Source organism: Pelodiscus sinensis, chromosome 33 (genome assembly GCF_049634645.1).
Source record: "Pelodiscus sinensis isolate JC-2024 chromosome 33, ASM4963464v1, whole genome shotgun sequence".
Classification (NCBI taxonomy): domain Eukaryota; kingdom Metazoa; phylum Chordata; order Testudines; family Trionychidae; genus Pelodiscus; species Pelodiscus sinensis.
In genome coordinates, this window is record NC_134743.1 from 8,745,827 (window position 1) to 8,759,430 (window position 13,604).

The following is a 13,604-nucleotide window of genomic DNA, read 5'->3' on the forward strand; positions in this document are numbered from 1 at the left end:
GGACAGGCTAGAGGTCTCTAAAAGCAGGGGTTGGGTGGAGAGGGTGCATTCAGAAAAGTTCTTCCTGAGTTCCCATAAAGAAGGACTAGAGGACACCAAAGGAAAGGACTGGGTAGCAGGCTTGAAACTAGTAAGAGAAAGTTGTTCTTCTTGACAAAGCAAATAGTTAACCGGTGGAACTCCTTGCTGCAGGAGGCTGTGAAGGCTACAACTAGAACAGAGTTTAAAGGGAAGGGAGATCAAGTCATGGAGGTTGGGTCCATGGAGTAGTCTTAGCCAGGGGGTAGGAGTGGTGTCCCTGCCCAAAGTTTGTGCAAGGCTGGAGAGGGATGGCACGAGACAAATGGCTTGGTCACTGTCTTTGGTCCATCCCCTCCACGGTCCCTAGGGTTGGCCGCTGTCGGCAGACAGGCTACCGGGCTAGATGGACCTTTGGTCTGACCCAGGACGGCCATTGTAAGCTCAGGGCTCAGGGTCGGGGGTCTCAGTGGACCCCCTTGATTTTCATGCAAACCTGCTCCTGGGTGGCCAGGCTGGCAGCTCTCCTGCCCTAGACAGCCACTTTCCTGTGCCTAGTGCGGAGATCGTGGACGAGGTCCACGATGTCCGCACTAGCCCAGGAATGTACCCGCCTCTTGCGGTCCCGGGCAAGCTTCCGGGAGCCGCCAGCCTGGTCCCGGGAAGAGGGGGTGGGCTGGGGGACATCGGGTGGGTGGCTCTGTGCCGTGCCAGGTGCAGGGTCTGCTGGCTGGGTGCTGGCAGGCTTGCACCTGGCACGGGCACCGTAGCCAGCCCGTGCCCCTTTAAGGGGTCCGGGGCCGGGAGGGGGGCATAGAGTTTCCCTGGTGTTGGCCAGAGTGGCCACCAGGGAAACCTGGGGAGGGCTAGCCTCCCACTCGTTCGAATTAAGGGGCTACACAGCCCTTAATTCGAACTAGTAAGTTCGAACTAGGCTTAAGCCTCGTAAAATGAGGTTTTCCTAGTTCGAATTAAGCGCTCCGCTAGTTCGATTCAAATTCGAACTAGCGGAGCGCTAGTGTAGCGGCTATGAATGTTAGTTCGAACTAACGTCCGTTAGTTCGAACTAACATTGTAGTGTAGACATACCCTTCCATCCTTAGCCAAAGAGGAACAAGCCAGTTAGCCCAGGGAAATAAAAGAAAGGGAGAGCGGTGACGGAAAACCCTGTGTCTGTCATTTTTTCAAATGATCTATCTTGCCTAAAAGCCTGTCAGGGATTGGGCTCTGTTGCAGGAGGTGCTGGCGAAACACTCCGTGGATTTGGGTGCTACAATTCCTGAGTGTCGTCCGCCTTCCTGCCCCTCCCCCCACCGAAGCGCTTTGGAAGGCTCACAAAGGACAGAGACCTGCCTTTTGAAAATCCGACTCCCCACCGGTGTCTCAAGACAGGCGGCTCTCTCTCGCCAAAAACGGAGGCAGCAGCGTGGGATGACAGGCAGCCAGGTCGCAAGGGGAGGTGCTTTTTAGACCAGTTCCCTCCTGGCACTCCGTACTGCTGCCTCTGTATCAGAGGCAGCAGCACAAGCTGGCAGCAGCCCTTGCCTGGGGGCTGGGTCTGAGCTTCTGGACCTGGGGCAAACTGGAACTGAGCGAGGCTGCCTGCCTGCCTGGCTCCTAACACACTGTAAATGCAGAGCCGCAGAGGGGGTAGGTCCCGCACCCAGCGCGAGCCAGGACTGAGACAGCTGGCCCCTGGGGACTATCGAAAAGTCAAGTAACCGATAAGAAATCATGAGGTTAATTGACTACTCAGTGAATATCTAACGTCCCTAATCCCTTTTCATAGTTCCCCTCTGGACTCTCTCTCCTAAAGCATGGCCCTGAGATCTGGACACAGTGCTCCAGCTGAGGCCTCCTCCGCGCCAAATAGCTAGGAGAGTGACCTCCCATGTCTGCCGTACGTCTCCTACCACGCCCCAGGGCTATGCCCTCTTACTGAAGGGCTTTGTGTCTGAGATCGCTTCTCTCCTAGGCTACGTCTACACAACGAGTTTTTTTGGCAACAAATATGCTAACGAGGGACTCTATGACACGCAATGTCATTTGCATATTTTCTGCCGATCCGTTTTTGTGCTCGGGGTTTGTGCGCAAAACCAAGCCGTGTGGATGTTTACTTTTTGTGCAAAAAACCCCCTTTTCCCACAAGATCCCTATGCCTGCAAAAAGGCCGACCAATCTTGTGCAAAAAGGGGCTTTTGCCTAAAAAGAAAACATCCACATGGCTTGTTTTTGCGTGTTCTTGCGAAAAAACTTGTGGCGCGTCTACACTCTACGTGTGTTCTTGCAGAAGTAAATTTGCAGTAAAGCATCAGAGAACAGGGCTCCTTGCACAGGAGTTATTCCTCTCCCGACGATGACTAAGCCCCCTTTGTGCAAGAGCTGTTGTGCAAGAAGGCAGCGTGGACGGGCACCAGGGGCTTCTTGAGCAAGACACTTTTATGGCTAAAATGACCATCAGAGCTTTCTTGCACAAGAGAGCGTTCACACTGCCATGGACGCTCTTGTGCAAAAGCCTATGGCAGGGTGGAGGCACTCTTGCACGAGACCTTTTGCGCAAGAACTCCGGCGTGAAACAGCTCTCGTGCAAGAAGCCTGCAGTGTAGGGCAGGGAGCAGCCTATGAGGGAGGGGGAGGGACCCCTAGTAATGGCTCAAACTTCCCAGGGGGGTGGCCAGAGGCAGGACATTTACCTGGCAGGGTGAGGGGGGGGCGGTGACCTCACAGGGGCTTTGGGCAGCCCTCAGCATATAAGGCAAAGGGCAGGTGGGGAGGTGGTGACCTCACAGAGGGACCCACATCTCAGGCTGATAAAAGCGGGGGGCGGGCCCAGGGGACTTTGGAGACCCCCGGTTGCTTTAGCTCTGGTGCGTCTCCTCCTCACGGTTCGTTCTCGTTCTGTGAGTTCCACATCCCGACACCTTTGTGACGAAGGTAAGAGCCCCCAGGGGTTGGATCCCGCCCGGGGCCGGCTGGGTTCCAGGCAGGCCCAGCCCTCGGTCAAGGGCCAGAAGGTGATTCCTCACCTGGGCTGCGTCCTTAGCGCCACTGGGGCTTTCTCCTGGTTGGTTTCCCTTTTCCTCCATCCCCCCACATTTCTGCTCTGTTCTTGCCTCCTCTGTGACCTTCCCTTGCTGCCTCCCCCAGCTTGGGACCCAACAGACTAGCTGAAGGACGGGGGGTGGTTTGCAGGAGCCGTGGGGTGGGGGATGCAGCCCCCATTGTGGGGACTGGGGAGGTGGGGCTGGAACAAGTCTATGCCGGTGTCTTTGGGGAGAACGCTCCACCCCCCACACCTTAGATTCTCCCCTGATTGGCCAAGAAGGGGCTGTTGATGGGCAGGAGACTCGTGGAATGAGGAGTAACGGTAGTTTGAACTAGGAAGCCTAGTTCGAACTACCTAGTTCGTGCCCCGTGTAGCCGCGCTGCACGGGGTTCGAACGAGCGGGGTTTTAAAAATGGCGGCTCCCCGCTTATGCAAATGAAGCCCGGGAAATTCAAATCCCGGGCTTCATTTGCAAGTGCGGTATGCCTACATTACCCTCCTAGTTCGAACTAGCGGGGTAGTGTAGACATACCCTCAGGTCCTTGCAGTGCCTGTGCAAGACCGAACCGATAAGCAAGGGGCCATTTGGGGGCTGGGGGCAGTCGCTCTGGGGAGCTGGAACCCCTGGATTTCGCTCTTCAGGCTGCGCCGCAAGCTCCCCTTTGCTCCCCTCATTTGCAGCATGGCCAAACGTTTTCGGCTGTGGTTCAAGAAAGCCCTGAAGATGGCCCCAGAGCCGGTGGGGAGCAGCTTCTCCGTCCCCGCGGGCGGGGAAGCTGGATCCCACCAGCTCGGGGCGACTCGCCCACCGGCCAGGCCCCCCCGGACCTGGCTCCAGAGGCGGCTGGGCAGGCGGGACCCAGCCCAGCGTGGGAGCCGGGTAGGGTGGCTCCGGGGCCTCCTCTGTGGAGAGAAACACCTGCCCCGGGAGCCCAGCCCCCATTACCACCAGGGGGCATCGCCCTGCCCGGCCCCCGGGGACCTGCCAGTCTCCGGGAGCCCCCAGCCCGTCGCTCCCTGCACCAGCCCCTGCAGCTGTGGGTCCAGGTCCGTCAGCAGCAGCGCCTGGGCCTCCAGCTGCAGCCGGGCCACCTCCCGCAGCCGCTCAGACCCAGGTGAGGGGCCGTGAACACGCTGGGCCCAGGGGCTCACCCAGTACCCCGGGGGGGCAGCCCCAGTGTCTGCCCCGCACCCTGGGCAATGGATGGGGGCGGGGGCTGCTTGGCTCTCTTCTTCCTGGTGGGGGCTCTGCTGAGGGCGTTGGCAGATGTGAGGGTGGAAGGGGGATGGGTCCCTGCGAGGGGCGTGTGGGGCCCAACCTGCCCTGGGTCCCTGACATGGGGGCGCGTGACCCCTGCTGGCCGCTGGAGTCACCCTGGTCCCTTCCCTCCCGCACAGAGCCCCCCTGCGCCTCGGCGGAGCTCTGCCAGGAGCGGATGGACTCCCGGGTGGAGGAAGGGGCCATCTACGACATCGAAGAGCAGCTCCACACCCGGGACACGGTAGGAACCTTCTCCACACGGGGGGGACCCGAGATTGTCCGGCCCCTTCCCAGCACGTCCCCCCCCCTCCGGGAGGGGCTTGTCCCTGGGGATCCCCCTGGGGCCCCTTCTTCTGCATGACCTGGACCCCCCAAGCTGGGGGCTCTTGTCATGCACCAGCTGGGCCCCCACAAGCCTGAGGCAGCAGTTGGGGGGGGAGTGTGGGTGCTTGGACAACCAGCAGCTCCCACCTCCACTCCTGGGAGACCTGAGCCCTGCAGCTGTCCGTGGGGGGCAGGCAGGCCCCAGGCTCACAGACTCTCTCTGGGGTGCAGAGCCCAGCCGCCCTGCAGCGGTTCCTCTTGGCCGTCCCCCTCGCCTGCCTCGCCGCCCTCCAAAGGGGCGAGGACACCCTGGCGCCGCGCTGCTGCAAGGACACCATGATGGCCAGGATCGTTGTAAGCGAGTCGCGGCAGCCGGGAGGAGGGAAGGGGATACGTGGGGTGGACAGGGGTCTGCCTGGGCCATGGGGCGGGTGGGGGTGCTGGAAACGGGATGGGTGGAGCCAGGAGGGCTGGAGGTGGACATGGGGAGGGTGGGTGGGGTGCTGGAGGAGGGAGGGACACAGAAATGGGGCAGGTGTGGGGTGCCGGACAGGAAGGGAGATTCGGGACAGGGAGGGGTCTCCCCGGGCCATGGGGGGCTGGAAGGGAGCCGAGCGGGGTGCTGGGGATGCGCCTGGGGAGCAGGGATGAGGAGGTTCAGAGGCTGGTCACCAGGGCAGTGAGGGGCAGGAGACGGCCTGTGGACAAGGACTGAGCTGGTCCCGGTTTGGGAGGGGGGTGCTGGGAGGGGCCCTGTGTCGGGCAGGGGGGCTACAGGGCAGCGGGAGGCAGTGGGGTTGGATCCTGCTGGGTGGGGGCGCTGGCCGCGTGAGCGTCTCTTGGGGGCCCCAGCCTCACACGCCCCTTTGTCTCCTTGGGTCTCACAGGAGATCATGGAGGACTCGCCCCCCCCGCTGGTCTTGGCCGACTGCCTCAACGCCGCCTGCAGCCTCAGGTACCGACCCCCCCCCCCCCCGCCGACTCCCCCCAGAGCAGATCCCCTGGCCAGGGAGTGGGAAAGTCTCTGTCTCCTGCTGCTGAATTAACAGTCTCTGCCCCTCTCTCCTGCCAGCACCTTGCAGCCTCCCCTGCGGGCCCAGCTCCTGAGCCCCCTGCTGACGGCGGCCGTGGGACAGACAGTGTCTGGGGACTGGCAGCAGGAGCCCATCCACACTCAGGTACGTCCCTCCGGGCCCTGCTCCCGGGCTGGGCTGGAGCTCCAGAGAGGAGGGGGGGGGCAGAGGGAGGGAAGAAGCTGCAGGTTTGGATCCTTCCCTCCAGGGTTCCCGTTGCTCTCCCGGGGGGCCCGTCCCTTCCATGCCCAGCCTGGGCTCCTCCCTGCTCTGCGAGGCGGCTCAGACCCTGCTCAAGGCTGCACCCCGGAGCCAGCGGGTGGCCTGGATTCCCCAACCCCCCTCTGACCCAGGGCTCCCCCTTGTCTTGCAGCAGTTCATCCGGGCCCTTCCCTACGACCTCCAGGCCCTACTGGCGAGCCTCCTCGCCGAGTCCCCAGACACCGCCCGGCTGCAGCTCATAATGGAGGTGAGCCCCATGGGGGGGACGGGGCCATTGTCCCTGCTTCCTCGGGGGGCCGAGAGAGGAGCAGTGTCAGTGGCTGGGGGGGGCACAGTCCGAGAGGAGCCCCAGGCTCTGCCCAGAACCGGCACCTCCCTACGGGTCCTGACCTGCCTCTTTCCCCCCCAGCACCTGAGCCCGTGGCTGGAGTCCCGCCTGCCCCAGGAGCGAGCCAGGGCCCTTGGCAGCACCACGGCCCTGCTGGGAGTCGCCACCACCCTCCCGGGGTTTGACGTAAGTGACCTCGGAGCCGGGGGGTCTGGGGCTGCAGGGCGCGGGGCTGGGAGCGTCCCCGGGAGGCAGAGGCAGGGCCGGGAATGGGCCGGGAATGGGCCGCGTTCTCCTTTCCCCGGGGAGGGGCGACCCTGGGCCCTTCAGGGGGGCTCTTGAGGGACTGGGCCTGGGGACTGGGGAGTGGCCGTCAGTGGATCCCCTTGTTCCACCCCCGGAGTGACCCTTCAGTCGGGGCCATTGCTCAGGGTTGTCTCCTCGCAAGGCCGGCCCCGCCCCGCCCCGGGAGGTGTCTCTGCCCGTCCCCCGAGCTCAGACCCGCCTCGGCGGCCGTTTGCATGGGACGTGCAGCCCCAGGATGCTGAGGGACCCCCCCTCTTCTCTCCCCTCAGAACTCCGCCGACTGGCCGAGGATGGGTCACCACGTGGCCCAGCTGGGCCTTTTTATTTCGGACCCATCCGAAGACGTCAGCCGGCTGGCCCGGGAGGGGGTGCACAGCCTGTATCAACTCCTCCTGCACCACAGGGGTAAGGAACCCAGCCGGGACCTGGGCCCCAGGGACACCCTGAGGGTGCCGGCGGCGGGGGGAGGGGACCCAGCCCTTTTCCCCCAGACTGGCCCAAGGGGGGATGCGTCCCTCTGTGTTCCCCTTCTGCCCCCTGTGCCCCTCCATTTGCCCAGGGATGCCTGCAGGGACCCGTGGGAGGGGAAGGGCTCAGACCTGCCAGCAGAATGACCCTGTTGTGTCTCTTGCAGGCCTCAACATCCACCAGGCAGAGGACCTGTGGTGCAGACACTACTACAAAGAAAGATGGGTCCTGGCTCACAGCAACAGCGTGCGGGTGGGAGAGGTAAGGACGCGCTGCCAGGGCAGGGCAGGGCTCGGGGGTGGGGCTGGCTGGGGCCCTCGTGGGGGTAGGAGGGTCTTGGGGGCAGGAGGAAGCTGTGACCTGGGGCAGGGGTTGGGGTGCCGGGTGAGGAGAGCGTCTGGGTGCAGGGTCTGGAAGGGAGTTTGGGGGAGGAGGAAGCTGTTTTAGCCCCAGGAGTTGGGGCCGGGCTCTGGGCCGTCAGCTGAAACCTCCTGTGCTCTTGATTCCAGGTCTTTGGGCAGCTCTTCACAGCAGAGCAGGAGAATTGCTTTTTGGACAAGGCTCTGCTCGCTGCCCGCTCCCCCCTGCGGCGCCCCAGCCAGGCCGGGCTGGTCCTGGCCCACGCCCTGCATGGGCAGGCCCATCAGCTCCTGGAATACATGGTGAGCAGCCGGAGCAGATCAGGAGAGTGGGGCAGGGCCAGGGTCTCCTTCCCATCCCCTCAGGGAGTCCCCCGCCCCTTTCCTCAGGCTGCCCCCACCCCACGTCCCTGCTGGCAGAATCCCTCCTGCCCCTGCGAGCGTCCCTGGGGGTGGGGGAGGCTCTGAACACAGAAACTGTCCTAGGAGGCGGGAGGGGGCCGAGGTGTCAGGAGCTCTGGGGGGGGGGGGGGGGTCAGGAGCTCACCCTGCGGGCCTGACGGGGGGTGACCAGAGAGCAGGGGGGAGGAGGGTGGAAATGCTGGGGGGCCAGTTCCCCTGAGTCCCCAGGCATGAATGTGACGGATTCTGCTTCCCTTGCAGCAGGAAGACACCCAGTGAGAGCAGCAAGAGCTGAGGAGCCAGCAGCTGCGTCCCCCTCCCCCCAACCCTCCCAATTGTATTGAATTGTATTTACATTCTCATTAAACAATGTTTCAAAAAACATTTGGATCAGGCTTGGTCAATAATTTGTAATGGGGGGGCCATTTTGGCAACTGATCAAGGGCCACATTTCTACCGAGGGCTTTGGGGTCTGGGACGGGGTGGTTGGGTGCAGAAGGGAGCTTAGGGGAGGAGCCTGCGTGCAGGGAGGGGGGGTATGATCTGGGGCGGTGGATAGGGGTGCAGGGTCCAGGAGGGGGTATGGGCGCAGGAGAGGACTCTGGCCTGGGGGAGGGGCTCTAGAGGGGTGCAGGGTCAGGGAGGGAGCTGTGACCTGGGTGAAGGGGGAGCAGAAGGTTTGGGGGAGGGGGTGCGGGTGCCAGAGAGGAGTCTGGCCTGGGGGAGGGGTGTCGGGGGGGTGCAGGGTCAGGGAGGGAGCTGTGACCTGGGTGAAGGGGGAGCAGAGGGTTTGGGGGAGGGGGTGCGGGTGCCAGAGAGGAGTCTGGCCTGGGGGAGGTGTGTCGGGGGGTGCAGGGTCAGGGAGGGAGCTGTGATCTGAGGGAATGGGGGACGCAGGTTCAGGTGGTCGCCTGGGACAGGCAGTCGGGGAGGGGACGTGGGCGCCAGGGGCAGGCTCTGGCTGCGGAGGTGCCTACCTAGGCAGCTGCGTATGGGGGAGCCCGACTGTCACCTGAGGGGATGGGGGAGCTCAATTTTCAACTGCGGGGAATGGAGGAAATACTGTGGAGTGGAGGGAGCGAGATGGGGGGGGCTGAATTGTTCCCGGAGGGGAGATCTCCCTGGCTTGGGGGGGGGGGGCGTTTCCAGCAAAGCCCTCACATAAGAGGGGGACAGATGGGGGGGAGGGAGAGGACGGGGATGGGCAGGGCAGGTGGAAATGGGGAGGGGCAGGAGAAGGGAAGGGGGAGGAGATGGAGGAGAGCAGGGGATAGGAGTGGGGGCGGGGATGAGGAGCAGGACAGAGGCAGGGCAGTGGTGGTGATGGCTGGCGGCTTTGCCAGAATAGCTGTGCCGGGGGGGGGGGGGGGAGGGGGCTTTTGCCACACACCCAAGCCAAGCCAGCTGTGGCGGCAAAGCCTTGTGATGTAACCTAAGCCCTTGGCAAGGTCGGGATCAACCTGCTCTGACAATTTCTCGGACCGGCGGGTTGAGAAACAAGGATCGTGCAGGGAGATGGGGATGACTAGGAAGCGAATCCAGGTGTGGGGGGAATATCCTGGGTTGGAGGGTCAGTCGATACCCCCTCCTGCCACTGTCTGCCGGGGCTCTGCCCGCAAGATGGAACCAACAGCTGAGTTTGCTTTTCTGCCCCGTCGTGGGCACAAAAGGCCCAGAGCAGCCTCCTGCTATCTTGGAGGAAAGGGGCCAAAGTTCAGGAAGCAGGTGCCAGGCTGGGCTGGAATCCGCGAGCTCCGCTTTTGCTTTGCCCTTCCTGGAAGCTGGGCTGCAGGTGAGTGGAGGTTTCATCTCTGCTCTTGGGGTGTTTCTTGTGGGTTCCGAGTGTGGATCTGAGAGGGGCTGCGCAGGGGCAGTGTCATGAACGTGCTGTAAGCGTTATAGCCCCTTCTGCGCAGGCTGGCTCTAACCTCCCGTCTGTCTCCAAGCCCTGGGGGAGAGGCGGGAGGCCAGCAGCATGGCCTAGTGGAGGGGGCAGGGGGTTGGGTGTAAGAACTCCCGGGTTCTAATCTAATGCCACCTAGTGACTAAGGCACAGAGTTGTGTGTTAGACCCTTGCTCCTCAATTCTGCGCTCACTCTCGCGCTGGTGACCTTGGAGAGGCCTTTCAGGTCTCCCTTTCCCTGTCCATCAAAGGCAGGCAAGTGCGATGTAATGCCCTGGAGCAAGTGCTTTGGGACGTGTCGCACAAGTGTGCCTGGCTCACAAGCGTGTCAGCACAGCTGTGTAAAAGCGTGACAAGGGCTTTGAGATCGATGCCGAAGGCTTGTGAGGCTGTGGCTGGCCAAGTGACAGGGAAATGAAAGGTCGGAGTTTGGACAGTTAGATTTTATGGTAATACACTGAGACGAAGCACTTTGGGCGTATATACGATAATGTCTTTCCAAGTGCGTTAGTTCAAGCCGTGTCCTAGGAGCCAAGAGGTGAGACAAACATGCTTGGTCCTGTCTCGGTGCAGGGGTGGACTAGATCAGTGCTTCTCGACCAGTGGTACGAGTCCCCTTAAAGGTACTCAAGAGATGTCTGGGGGACACGTCAACACAACTGAAATTTGGCGAAAACTGAATTTTTGTTTTCAGTTTGACAGCGCTTTATTCTTTTTGTACCTTTTACACCCAAAAATGCCATCGCCCGCCCGGCTACGATTCAGTTGTTTAAACAAATGTGTTGCAACGGTTCAAAAAAATTGTGTGTGTCTGAAAACTGTAGGTACTGGGGGTACTTACACATTTTTTTTTAAAGGGGGTACATTATAAAAAAAGTTTGCGAAACACTGGACCTATCATGGTCCCTTCCACTCAGACTTTTCTATGATTCTGTGACAGGGCTGGGCGATAATTTTCAGAAGGGGGCCACTTAATGGATTTTGGTATGGGGTCATAGGCCGGCTCCACCCACAGAAGGGGCGGAGCCTGAGGCAGAAAGGGCGGTGTTGTGGACTAGCCCACCCTCAGAGTTCTCCGTGGCTGAGGCTTTCAATTAAAAGCACAGAAAAGAGCTCACAGATTTGCCACTACTGGCAGCTGTCCAGCGTGGCTACAGCTTTTTAAAGGGCTCGTGGCTCTCGCCCCTGCCGTAACCCTGAGCCGTGAATCATTTAAAATTGGATCCTGCTGCCTGAGTCCCCACTTAGAATTCGGCGGCATGGGCAGCAGGATCTAAACAGAAAGCAGCCAGATCACAGTGTTTGGTGGGTTGCATCTTACCCAGCCCTGTTCTCTGAGCTGGTTTCGAGTCCTCCGTGTCCTCCTTATGGTCTGACAGCTGCAGATTTACTGCCTGTCTCTCCTCTCGTGGCCCAGCCTAGCAGCAGTTAATGGACTAACTCAGGTTAGCATCACCTGCCCTGTCTTGGTGACTCTTCACAGCTGAACGGCCTATAAGGCATCGTGCTGGTCTTCTGATCTCTTGGTGACTCCTCTGCGTTCTGTTTATTTCTTTCTCCCTAGCTGGCGGATTGAGTCAAACCCTGTCAGTGCATGAAGGCCCCAGGAATTACAAGTGCAATGGTCTCCCATGTCCAAGGTAATCAGCTAGCTAGTAATGGATTGGCTGCTTAGTTATCAGGTTAGGCTGCACAAGCCAGGTCTATGGGACCCCATGGCCAGCTCACACCTGGTTCACAGGGAGGCAGCTGTACTAATCTGAAATGGCTGGAGGACACCACCATCATTAGGCTCCAGAGTTACAGCACTCGCTCTTCTTGGAGCTACTTGTCTGTGGCAGGCAGCACAGCTTAACAGCTCATTGGGACGTCTTCTTTTTAGTTGTGAGATCTGGGCACTTTAGAATGGCTCTAGCTATTTAGCAAAGGCGCATAGCTATAGGCATGGGGGTTTCCAGCTTTATTCACCTAGGTGGCTGATTCCAGGAAGCAAGGGTGTGTGAGTGGGGGGGGGGGGGGGGGGGCCTGTACAGAGGGTTCCCTGGCCCCTCTGCTTCCATGGCTGTGCAACTGCCACCAGGTGGATTAGAACCTGGGACTTTTGGAGCTTAGGGCAGGAGCTGCTACAGCTTGAGTTATAAGCCAGTTGCCTCTCAGCATAAGCTGAAGAGCTCCCTTGTAATAATTGCTTGCTGGAAGTGGTCTCAGTGCCACTCCATAGGATAGTGACCCACATCAGGTGTGTGGGTTACAGCTGCAGGCCTGCTCCCAGCATGCGGATCTGCTCTCTGGGCGGCGTCTATAACTCTGTGGCTGCAGCCCTGCTCCCAGGACTGGATCTGCTCTCTGCCTATAGGCGTGCGCAGCACATTTCATTAGGGTGTGCACCCAAAGAATGTTTTTAAATGTACTCTTTGACCCCCCTGACCCCCATTAGCCACGCCTCTGGAGGTAAGACTTTCAGGGCAATATGGACACATGACCAGAAATAAAAGGTGTCATGTGACCTCCCCCCCCAAGGACTTTTCCCACCATCCACTTACCAATAGGGATTAGTTTGCCCCTCACCAACCCCCCCTCATGCAACGATCCTGCAATTGCATTAACCCAACATGTGAGACATTAACTCGGGGGGTGGGGAGGCTGGGGGAAGTGTTCCCTCTAAGAGTTTCCTCCCATGAGCACAATACATTTTGTGTTGTGCACCAGTACTGAGTTTGTGGCTTGTTTGAATGTGTCAGTGTGGCACCTAGTTATTAATAAATATCTTAGTAACCACTTACCTGTCCCCTCTGCTGCCCTGTCTCCTTCCCTTCCTCCATCAGCTCCCCTGGTGCCTGCTGCCCCCCAATCCCTCACCCACCTCTGCTGTCCTGACTCCTGCCCTTCTCACTGCCCTCGGCCTTCCCGAGACCTGCCCCCTCCAGCAGCCTTTCTCTCTCCCCCTGTGCCCACTCCTCCAGTAGCCCCACTCTGACCATGTGAGCTACCCCTCCTCATCCCCTTTCCTAACACCCCCCTCTACACACCTGTCCTGCCTCTCTCCTCTGCTGCTGGTCCCTCCCCTGCAGGTGTCTGCCCTTCTGCTTCACCGCCCGGACTCCCCTGGCACCTGCACCTTCCCTTACCCTTGCACCCTCTTGGTGCCTCCCCCTTCCCTCACAGCCCCTGCCCACTTTGCCCACTCCCTCACCACCCTCTGCCCCCGTTCCCCTCATGCCCCTGTGCCTTTACACGTGCCTTGCTCCATCCCCGCCTTCCTCATGCCCACCCCTTCTTTCAAGCCTTTTCCCAGCACCTCCCCTTCTCCCCTCTACCCCCAAAGCCCTTCCCCTCTCCTCTACTAGCATCATCCTGCCCCCCCCCCCCTGACACCTACCCTTCTGCCCTTTTCCTCATTGTCTCCACTTGGCCCCCTGGCATTTGTCTGTCTCCTACACCCTGTCCCTTAGTGCCTTCCCCTTTCATCTCCTGACCTGCCACAAACCCCCACCCCGCAGACTCAGGTTCCCAAAGTTCTGGCAGTCCCCATCACTTGGTGCCTGCGCCGGGTCTGACTCGTAGGGTTGCCAGGTAGACCCTCCCCCAAAAAAACGGACACACTTGATCCTGGGCACGGGGGAGGGAGGAAGAGGGACTGGCTGGGGGGGGGGGGGGCAGGAACTGGCTGGAAGGAAGAGGGGATGGGAAGCAGCTCTGGGGGGGAGGGGCCAGATCCTGACCCTGGCCCCCCCTTCTCCCTCCCCGAGGCCAGTCATGCTGCCTCTGACCCCCCCTTCCTCCCTGAGGCCAGTCGCACTGCCCCCAATCCTGACCCCGGCCTCCCCTTCTCCCTCCCCGAGGCCAGCCCTGCTCCCCAGCTCAGTGCGGGCCCCTGCTCTCTCCTTAGCTCAG

General features: G+C 60.7%; 1 long non-coding RNA gene across 1 annotated transcript in view; it reads right to left on the minus strand.

Annotated features, from left to right (window-relative positions):
- The window catches only part of LOC142823356 (uncharacterized), a 911,743-nt gene that overhangs the window by 529,728 nt on the left and 368,411 nt on the right, over nucleotides 1–13,604 (minus strand). The gene's annotated exons all lie outside the window — the stretch shown is intronic.